The sequence below is a fragment of the Melanerpes formicivorus genome, unplaced genomic scaffold (assembly GCF_026170545.1).
Source record: "Melanerpes formicivorus ecotype bairdi unplaced genomic scaffold, bMelFor1.0.p_v2 SCAF_81, whole genome shotgun sequence".
Lineage (NCBI taxonomy): Eukaryota > Metazoa > Chordata > Aves > Piciformes > Picidae > Melanerpes > Melanerpes formicivorus.
In genome coordinates this window covers 1849529-1860147 of record NW_027142433.1, presented here as the reverse complement: position 1 = coordinate 1860147, position 10619 = coordinate 1849529, and positions in this window count along the sequence as shown.

Sequence of the window (10619 nt, the reverse complement as noted above, 5' to 3'; positions counted from 1 at the left end):
GTTTTTTGTTCCACTGTCACAGGTAGGGCAGAATTTCCTTTCTCTGACTGATCTTCAAAGCTGAAGGCAATGTGACAGCAGGGAAGAGCACGATTAGCACGTGAATTAACCGGACAGCACAATGCAAATTGACAAACTCCCTGCCTTGAGAGAGGTTTCTTGCTTCTTAACCGTGCCCATTCTGACTCGAGGCACCCAGAGTCATTTGAACTGAAAACCATTCACATGCAAACAGCTCTCAAGGCATATTTGCGTTTTGAATGACATCCTAACAGAGAAACAATCCTGTGATTATTGTTTGCATCTCCTTGACCATTTGGCTGGCTGACTGACTGTGGAAAATCAAGGAGGGAAATGGGCTCAGTGCAGAGAACTGGAAAATCCTTCACTCAGATCGCTTGCTCTCACGTTGTGTCTGCAGAGCTTATCCATCACCTTGCATGCCTTGAAGTTCTGAGGCCCTTCAGCCGTCCTGCTTTTTGTTTACCCACACAAGACTACCACCACAGGACCAAAAAGTACCAGGGTGACCACCATTTGCACACTGATGTGTTTACAGACCATGGCCTCCTGCAGTACTTGATCATTTCAACACAGTGGTGTTTTTTTACCCCCCCTCATTGCTATTTCCCTCTGGGTGCCATCTTCTGGGAGCATCACTCTCCCCCAGAAATATTTTCATGTGATCTTGCCTTTTGCTTTGGATAATTATTCTTCCCTCCCCAGCTCTTTTCTTTCTCTGTGTGCTCCTTGCTGCCCCTCTCTCTCCTGCACAAGCAGGCTTACACACTGGCCTCTTGCCTTCCTCCAAATCTTGTCCTGCTGCCTAATCCTTTGCTTAGCTTCCTGCTTCTCAGTGTCTCCACCTGATATAAACAAACTTCCAGTGGTTCAGGAACTGGGATCCAGCTGTCCCAACCTGTAGAATAAAAGGTTTTGTCTTCTCAGTTAAAACGTTTTGCCCTAAGTAGGGCAGCTTCAAGAGTTTAGGTCCCATTTGATGTTCCTGTGTGGTATAGTCGCAGACAAAGCTGCCTCCCATCTGACTGAGGACAGAGTCTTTCTTACTTTAGCTGCTTCTGTCATCTAAGAAAGGAAAACCTGAGCACCACACAGCAGATGTTGACCTCAGCAGTGTGAAGGGGTTGTTCTTTATCCTCACCTTTTGTTGGATCTGTAAAGCAAGCTTCAGGGCAGACTATGTGGTGAAGTCCACATTGGACAAAAAGTAGCGAATCTGGTCAAAAGTGCTTCAGAAAGGTGAGATCAGATGGGAGCAGGTAGAGAGAAGTGGGTTCCTGGGATGATCAGGAGTACTGAACTGGCCTGCAGGATAGTAAAAGACTTCAGTTGGTCTGTGAAATGAAAGCAAAGAGGAGCTATGGTTGCTGGCTGAGAATACAGAGGGGTCACCCACAGAAGCTGCAGCAATTCTTTTTTCCTAATGATCATATTGGCAAAAGAAAGGAAAAAAAATTACATAAACAGCCACTGGATACCATTTGGGCTGAAAATCAAAGAAAGCTTCAGAAAAAGTGGTGGTTTTCACAGTCTCCCTGTAGAATTTTGCCCTCTCTACCCCTCTGCACTTCAGAGATAGAGCTTGAAAAGAAAAGAAAGGAAAAGAAAAGGGAAGAGAAGAGAGAAGAAAGAAGGGAGAGGAGAGGAGAGGAGAGAGAAGAGAAGGGAAGAGGAGAGGAGAGAGAAGAGAAGGGAAGAGGAGAGGAGAGGGAAGAGAAGGGAAGAGGAGAGGAGAGGGAAGAGAAGGGAAGAGGAGAGGGAAGAGAAGGGGAGAGGGAAGAGAAGGGGAGAGGGAAGAGAAGGGGAGAGGGAAGAGAAGGGGAGAGGGAAGAGAAGGGGAGAGGGAAGAGAAGGGGAGAGGGAAGAGAAGGGAAGAGGAGAGGAGAGGGAAGAGAAGGGGAGAGGAGAGGGAAGAGAAGGGGAGAGGAGAGGGAAGAGAAGGGAAGAGGAGAGGAGAGGGAAGAGAAGGGAAGAGGAGAGGAGAGGGAAGAGAAGGGAAGAGGAGAGGAGAGGGAAGAGAAGGGAAGAGGAGAGGAGAGGGAAGAGAAGGGAAGAGGAGAGGAGAGGGAAGAGAAGGGAAGAGGAGAGGAGAGGGAAGAGAAGGGAAGAGGAGAGGAGAGGGAAGAGAAGGGAAGAGGAGAGGAGAGGGAAGAGAAGGGAAGAGGAGAGGAGAGGGAAGAGAAGGGAAGAGGAGAGGAGAGGGAAGAGAAGGGAAGAGGAGAGGAGAGGGAAGAGAAGGGAAGAGGAGAGGAGAGGGAAGAGAAGGGAAGAGGAGAGGGAAGAGAAGGGAAGAGGAGAGGGAAGAGAAGGGGAGAGGGAAGAGAAGGGAAGAGGAGAGGAGAGGGAAGAGAAGGGAAGAGGAGAGGAGAGGGAAGAGAAGGGAAGAGGAGAGGAGAGGGAAGAGAAGGGAAGAGGAGAGGAGAGGGAAGAGAAGGGAAGAGGAGAGAAGGGAAGAAGAGACAAGAGAAGAGTCAATTGCTCTTCTCTGGCTTTACACTTTGAACTGCTTGTTATACCTCAAGGTCTTTCCCACAGGACTGAAAGGAGTACCCTGGGTCATTATTCCTAGTTTGCTGTTATCAAAGGCAGCAGTGCAAAAGCCCATGATAAATATCCTATTCTTAAAAAATTCAATTTCCTCCAGATTCCTTGGTGTAATGCCAGGAAAGTGAAGGCAGTCATGAGGACAGAGGTGGCACCAAGTTAGCAACAAATCCTTCTTGGGTGGCTCCACTCCTCTCTTAGTCTAACTTGTGTCTCATGCCAATGACGATGCTGTTCGTCCCCCCTTAGAACTGCCATTAGAAAGGGGCTTATTTGCATTTTCCTGAGGGGGCAACACCAGCCTTGCTATGTAATCAAGTTGTAGGGAATTTATTTCTTTCTTTAAACATAATAGTTTAAAGGGAATGGAGAATATTATGCTAGCTTTAGGCACTTGTCAAAGATCTTGAGATGTAACAAGCAGTTCAAAGTGCAAGGCCAGAGCAGAGTAATTGCTTCTCCTCTCCTTCTTTCTCCTCTCTCCTTCTTCCTCCTCTCTCCTTCTTCCTCCTCTCTCCTTCTTTCTCCTCTCCTCTCCTTCTTTCTCCTCTCCTCTCCTTCTTTCTCCTCTCCTCTCCTTCTTTCTCCTCTCTCCTTCTTTCTCCTCTCTCCTTCTTTCTCCTCTCTCCTTCTTTCTCCTCTCTCCTTCTTTCTCCTCTCTCCTTCTTTCTCCTCCCTCCTTCTTTCTCCTCTCTCCTTCTTTCTCCTCTCCTCTCCTTCTTTCTCCTCTCTCCTTCTTTCTCCTCTCTCCTTCTTCCTCCTCTCTCCTTCTTCCTCCTCTCTCCTTCTTTCTCCTCTCCTCTCCTTCTTTCTCCTCTCCTCTCCTTCTTTCTCCTCTCTCCTTCTTTCTCCTCTCTCCTTCTTTCTCCTCTCTCCTTCTTTCTCCTCTCTCCTTCTTTCTCCTCTCTCCTTCTTTCTCCTCTCTCCTTCTTTCTCCTCTCTCCTTCTTTCTCCTCTCCTCTCCTTCTTTCTCCTCTCTCCTTCTTTCTCCTCTCCTCTCCTTCTTCCTCCTCTCTCCTTCTTCCTCCTCTCTCCTTCTTTCTCCTCTCCTCTCCTTCTTTCTCCTCTCTCCTTCTTTCTCCTCTCTCCTTCTTTCTCCTCTCTCCTTCTTTCTCCTCTCTCCTTCTTTCTCCTCTCTCCTTCTTTCTCCTCTCTCCTTCTTTCTCCTCTCTCCTTCTTTCTCCTCTCCTCTCCTTCTTTCTCCTCTCTCCTTCTTTCTCCTCTCCTCTCCTTCTTTCTCCTCTCTCCTTCTTTCTCCTCTCTCCTTCTTTCTCCTCTCTCCTTCTTTCTCCTCTCTCCTTCTTTCTCCTCTCTCCTTCTTTCTCCTCTCTCCTTCTTTCTCCTCTCTCCTTCTTTCTCCTCTCTCCTTCTTTCTCCTCTCTCCTTCTTTCTCCTCTCTCCTTCTTTCTCCTCTCCCCTTCTTTCTCCTCTCCCCTTCTTTCTCCTCTCCCCTTCTTTCTCCTCTCCCCTTCTTTCTCCTCTCTCCTTCTTTCTCCTCTCTCCTTCTTTCTCCTCTCTCCTTCTTTCTCCTCTCTCCTTCTTCCTCCTCTCTCCTTCTTCCTCCTCTCTCCTTCTTCCTCCTCTCTCCTTCTTTCTCCTCTCTCCTTCTTCCTCCTCTCTCCTTCTTTCTCCTCTCTCCTTCTTTCTCCTCTCTCCTTCTTCCTCCTCTCTCCTTCTTTCTCCTCTCCCCTTCTTTCTCCTCTCCCCTTCTTTCTCCTCTCCCCTTCTTTCTCCTCTCCCCTTCTTTTCTACCCCTTTTTCCCCATTTTGGAAGCAGATCTTTGTTAATAAGGAGACACCAGCTCTAGAGCACCTGCAAGGATGCCTGGAGAGGTAAGCAGTAGTTCAACAGAGGGGTACCTCGTGCTGCTATTGTGGAGACTTGTGTTTTCTACAAATAGCAGAGTGGTATTAACCAGACAAAGAAAGAGGAAAGCAACTTTCTGATTCTGTGGTAGTGTGTCAGCAGGATTTGAACTGGGATTTGCATTCTGTATGATCAGAGCAGTGACCTGAAATCCTGGCAGCTCTGCAATGATTCCTATGCATCTTCTCTCTCATTTGCTGGCAAGGAAGGGGAAACTGGAAGTGTTGGAAGCATTTTGTTTTGGTTCAGTGAAAAATCCAAACCAGCTCCAGGAGCTTTGGATGGAAATAGAAACCCTTTTTTTTCCCCTGACTTGGACCTTGGTTTTGTTCCAAACCTCAGCACTTTATTTTCCTTCTGTACTGAAAGGTTTCTCTCAGTCTTTCTTGCTTCAGACAAGCAAATTCTGAGGAGGTAACATCATTCTTGTTACATTCTTGTTCCTGCAGCAGGAACAGTGTCGCCAGCAGGAGCAGGGAGCTCATCCTGCCCTGTGCTCAGCACTGCTCAGGCCACACCTTGAGTCCTGTGTCCAGTTCTGGGCTCCTCAGGTTAGGAAGAGGTTGAGATGCTGGAAGGTGTCCAGAGAAGGGCAAGAAAGCTGGGGAGAGGTCTGGAGCACAGCCCTGTGAGGAGAGGCTGAGGGAGGTGGGGTTGCTTAGCCTGCAGAAGAGGAGGCTCAGGGGAGACCTTCTTGCTCTCTCCAACTCCCTGCAGGGAGGTTGTAGCCAGGTGGGGGTTGGTCTCTTCTCCCAGGCACCCAGCACCAGAACAAGAGGACACAGTCTCAAGCTGTGCCAGGGGAGGTTCAGGCTGGGTTTTGAGAAGAAATTCTTCCCAGCAAGAGAGATTGGCCACTGGGATGTTCTGCCCAGGGAGGTGGTGGAGTCCCCATCCCTGGAGGTGTTCCAGAAAGGATTGGATGTGGCACTTGGAGCCATGGTTTAGTTGATTAGGAGGTGTTGGGTGAGAGGTTGGACTTGATGATCTCTGAAGTCTTTTCCAACCTTATTGACTCTCTGATTCTGTTTTACTGACACTTCATGGTGAAAGGAGACTTGTCTTAGTATTCAACCAAATGCATCAGCTGCTAGTGCAGATGCGTTGGGCACTCACAATAAATAGCAGCAAGCAAGCAAAAGGCAATCTGAACATGTGCAAGAGGGGGCTGGAAATTGCATCTAGAATTATCTCTACACCTTTTTGGAAGTCTGGATCCTGCAGGCACTGCTGGTGTCTGCTGCCTTAGCTCACTGATGACCCAGGCCAGGCTTGCAGTGTAAGTCAGGCTCTTATCTGCTCAGCTAACTTCAGAGGATGTTAAAAACTCTGTCTGGGAGGCCTCTGATTTAACCTTTCTGTAGCTCTGAGGATTGTGCTGTGGAGCTTTGGTTTGGTTCCTCTTCCACTGACAAGGAATATGAGAGCTAGAAAGGAAACATGGATCTGTGGATTGGCTGTTTCCACCTTTGCCAATGTCACTTGCTAAGGACTACCACTTGTTAAATATTTTAACCTCCTGATCATTTAGGCTTCCTGCTTGACTTTTATGGCACTTACCTGTTATTCTTTAGCTACCCTCCATCATTGGTTTCACTGAGTTACCTTCCTTTATGAAAAGATATTGGCTCTTTAGGGGGGCATAAGGCATGTCCTTTGTAGCTCCTAGTGACCCACATCTGAGCTAGGTACTTCACAGGCAGTACAGAACAACTCTTTGTGTTCAAACCATTGGTGTTTTAACCTGAGAAATCACTTTGCTTTCTCTGTTTCCTTAAAAGGGTTGCCTTGTACTCACCTGAGTGCAGTGTGAGGGAAGGCTCACGCTCTCCAACAGCTGCTTCGGCGTCCTGCTGTTTCCCCTGGGTCAGGTTCAGTGTGTTACTGCCCTTCAGCACTTGGGCTCTGTTAAATCCATTCCACACCCAGCTTTGCTTGGATAGTGCTGTCTTGTATAGTGTAACCTCATCAGGAAAGGAAAGTTGATGTTCTGCTGCTCCAAACTATTCCAGCAAACAGAGACTTGAGTGAGTTGCTTGTGCCGGGAGAGGCCAAGATGATCTGGGCGCTGCTGGCATCTTAGTAACGTGGAGGGGCCTGCCATATGGGATGCAAATACATTTTAATCACAGCACTATGTAAATGCCTGCTTCCAACAACACAGCACAGCATGGTCAACCCAAAAAGAGTCTCTTTTTTGTTTCCATATGAGCAGCTCCATGAGCAGCTCCAGCGGGCCACGGAGCTGGTTTGCGTAAGAAAATGAGCTGCTATTTTCTACCTGAGCAAAGGATGCCCCCCAGGAGAAAGGCTTTGATTTCAAGAGCAATCTGCCCAGCACTCTGGCCTCCTCACATACAGGAGTTGCAAGCACTGTACAGACACAAACCTACTTCAGAAGAGAATTGGAAAGAATTCCACCCCAAAAATGTGCAGCTTGAAGATTCTCATTTAGCAGCGACCCGCAGGGAATTTGGCACTGCTCATGCCACAGTGTCACAGGACAGAAGAGATTGGAAGGGACCTCCAGAGGCCATCCAGTCCAGCCCCCCTGCCAGAGCAGCATCACCCAGGGCAGGCTGCACAGGAATGCATCCAGGTGGGGTTGGAAAGGCTCCCCAGAAGGAGACTCCACAGCCCCCCTGGGCAGCCTGCTCCAGGGCTCTGGCACCCTCACACCAAAGAAGTTTCTCCTCATGCTGAGCTGAAACCTTCTCTGGTCCACTTTGTCTCCATTGTTCCTTGGCTTATTGCTGTGCACCACCCAAGAGAGCTTGGCCCCTCCTCTGGCCCCTCAGCCCTCAGCTATTGATAGACATTGATCAGATCCCTCTCAGCCTTCTCTTCTCCAGACTCAACAGCCCCAGGGCTCTCAGTCTCTCTTCCCAGGGGAGATGCTCAAGTCCCCTAAGCATTCTCCTGGCTCTGCCTTGGCCTCTCTCCAGCAGGTCTCTGTCTCTTGGATGCATGCACTGTCATTTGTGCAGCATCAGTCTTCAGACAGCTTCCTACAAGCAGCCTGCATAGCACAAGCTCATGGGATCCTATTATGACCTTGTGCCTGGGGAGAGCTGTAAATCACACCAGTGTTGAACAGCGCCTTCTGGGTGCCCTGTCACACACCAAGCTGTCCTAGAAAGGGAAAACCAACAGATCCATGTTCTTGGTTACCTCTCTTTTGTACATGACTACTGGACTCTGGCTTCTCCAGTGTGCCCACACCCAAGTAACCCAGGCAAAACACGTGCATAATGTGGGAGAGCTCCTGCTGAGTCCTCCTGGGGGGCACAAATCCACGTGAGGTTTTAATTCTTCTTGTTTTCTTGAGGGGAAGAAAACTGGAGCAGCACTAAGTGCTGGTCTGGTAAATTGGGAAGGCATGAGGCTTTCTGAAATGCAAGCAAATTGCCTGGAGATGGAACAGCAGTTCAGGGTTGTCTTTCTGTTAGGCTTCAGCTTAATCTTCTTCCCTGTTTGGAAGCTAAACTGACTTCCATGAAGTTGTATTTCACCCTAGTTAGTTTTAGCTCCATTTCATAGAGAAGGCAATGACAGAGGCTAGGCTGAAAGTCTTGGCCTCTAGATAGTCTCTTGCAAAGAGAGTTGTGAGGAGGTTATACAAATAGAGGAGTCATAGAACCAACAAGGTTGGAAAAGACCTCAAAGGTCATCAAGTCCAACCTCTCACCCAACACCTCCTGACTAACTCGACCATGGCTCCAAGTACCACATCCAATCCTTTTTTGAACACCTCCAGGGATGGGGACTCCACCACCTCCCTGCACACATCCCAATGCAGCACATCCCAATGGCCAATCTCTCTTGCTGGGAAGAACTTTCTCCTCACCTCCAGCCTCAACTTCCCCTGGCACAGCTTGAGACTGTGTCCTCTTGTTCTGGGAGAAGAGACTAACCCCCACCCGGCTACAACCTCCCTTCAGGTAGCTGTAGAGAGCAAGAAGGTCTCCCCTGAGCCTCCTCTCCTCCAGGCTAAAAAGCAGAGATAAAAGCTTTGGTGTAAAAGCACAGGGAGCTTTCATGGGGTGAGCCCTAAGTGATCAGAGTGGGAGATGCCAACAAAACCTTAGCAGGAAAGCAAAGCAGGGATGGAAGCAAGCTGGGTGATGTACAGAGGAAACAGAGAGCCAGGCAGCAGCTTGAAGGGCATTTGATTTGGTCATTTGACTGAAATGCAAAGCACACAGAGTGAGGTCTAGGCCAGGCACCTGAGGAAGGCTTAAGTTTGTGAGCACATGAATCACTGGGGAGAGGAAGTTGATTTGATGCTATTCTGTCGTTTGTTTGTGGAGCTTCTCTTGACAGTGTGTGTGGAAAGGAGAGGGAGCTGCATTCAAAGCAGTGGTTAATTGAGGCAAGATGAGCAGCTGGGGACAAAAAGGAGAGGAAAGTGCTCTGCCTGTTGTGATTCATTTGAAAGCTGTGGTGTGTGAAGCTATGTAAGAGCCCTGGTACCCACCACCTACCCCAGTGGAAGATGGAAATCTGTTTGAGATTCCTTCTCTTAGATTTCATTCCTCTTCTTTCTCTTCAGTACAAAAATTAATCAAGCTGCCTTATTCACAGTGCTAAATGTCAAAAGCCAAGGGAAACACACACATGCCTGGCTCCATCTCCTTCAAGCCAGACAAGAAGAGCCAATAATAATTCAGTCAATTTAAAGCCTCTAATTTGACCTAACTATTGAAACAAGAGACAAACCCTTGTACTTTACAAGTCAGTAGATTAATTCCCTTGCACTATGAGTCTGGAGACTTCCACATGTAAGGAGTAAAGCAGTGGAGTGAAGTGTTTGTGTAGGTTTGGGAGCTCTTGCTGAGTGCTGAATGGCACTTACAGATCAAAAAACCTGCTCCATAGAATCATAGAATTGTCAGGGCTGGAAGGAACCTGAAGGCTCAGCCAGTTCCAACCCCCCTGCCATGGCCAGGGACACCTCACACCACAGCAGGTTGCTCACAGCCACATCCAGCCTGGCTGCAAACACCTCCAGGCAGGAGGCTTCCACTACCTCCCTGGGCAGCCTGTGCCAGGCTCTCACCACCCTCCTGGGGAACAACTTCTTCCTCACAGCCAATCTCAATCTGACCATCTCTAGTCTTGCTCCATCCCCCCCAGTCCTATCCCTCCCTGACACCCTCAAAAGTCCCTCCCCAGCTTTCTTGCAGCCCCCTGCAGATCCTGGAAGGCCACAATGAGGTCTGCTGGGAGCCTTCTCCTCTCCAGCCTGCACAACCCCAACTCCCTCAGTCTGTCTCCATAGCAGAGCAGCTCCAGCCCTCTGCTCCTCCTCCTGGCCCTTCTCTGGACACCTTCCAGCACCTCCAGATCCTTCCTGGCACAGAGGCTCCAGAACTGGCCCCAGAGCTCCAGCTGTGGTCTCAGCAGAGTGGAGCAGAGGGGCAGAATCCCCTCCCTGGCCCTGCTGGCCACACTTCTCTTGCTGCAGCCCAGGCTCTGCTTGGCTCTCTGGGCTGCAAGTGCTGACTGCTGGCTCCTGTTGAGCTTCTCCTCCCCCAGCACCCCCACATCCTTTTCTTCAAGCCAGTCCCTGCCCAGCTTATCAGTGCAAAATAATCCTCAAGAGAAATGTTCAGCAGGCTTTGCACATGCATTGGTTGCACTAGCTCAGCTAAACAGGGGGCTTCACATAATTAAGGCATAGATTCTGTCAAAGCTGGAGAGGCCCAGCTGTGTTCCCTGGCACTGCTCTGGGGTGCAGGGTTAGTCTGATCAACCCTGTCTAACTCAGCCCTTGCACAGCATGGCAGGCCTGTACTAAATCCATGTTCAGTTCATCTGCAGAATTAGAGTACTGAATGGTGGAGCACTCATTTTCCTCTGCTGAAAGGGAAAAACTGCTTTGCCAGCTCATTATGTCATTTTGGGTTTATCTTTGTGTTCTTTGCCTTCCTTTCCCTGCATTTATCTTGACTTTATTTTTGCAGCAGTTCCCATGGCATTAGTCTGCTGCAAATTCAGCTGTGCTTCATAATTATCTTTGAGAAACAAACATGCATAAATAGCTACCAGGAATATCTCCCTGCTCTGTTTTCATTAGAGAGCTCCTAAGAGGGACTAGCACTGTCAGTTCCACAGCCTGATGGTTTTGAGGAAGGCCTCCCTGGCGATAAGCAAAACTTTCCATGTGTCTGTGAAATGGAACAGT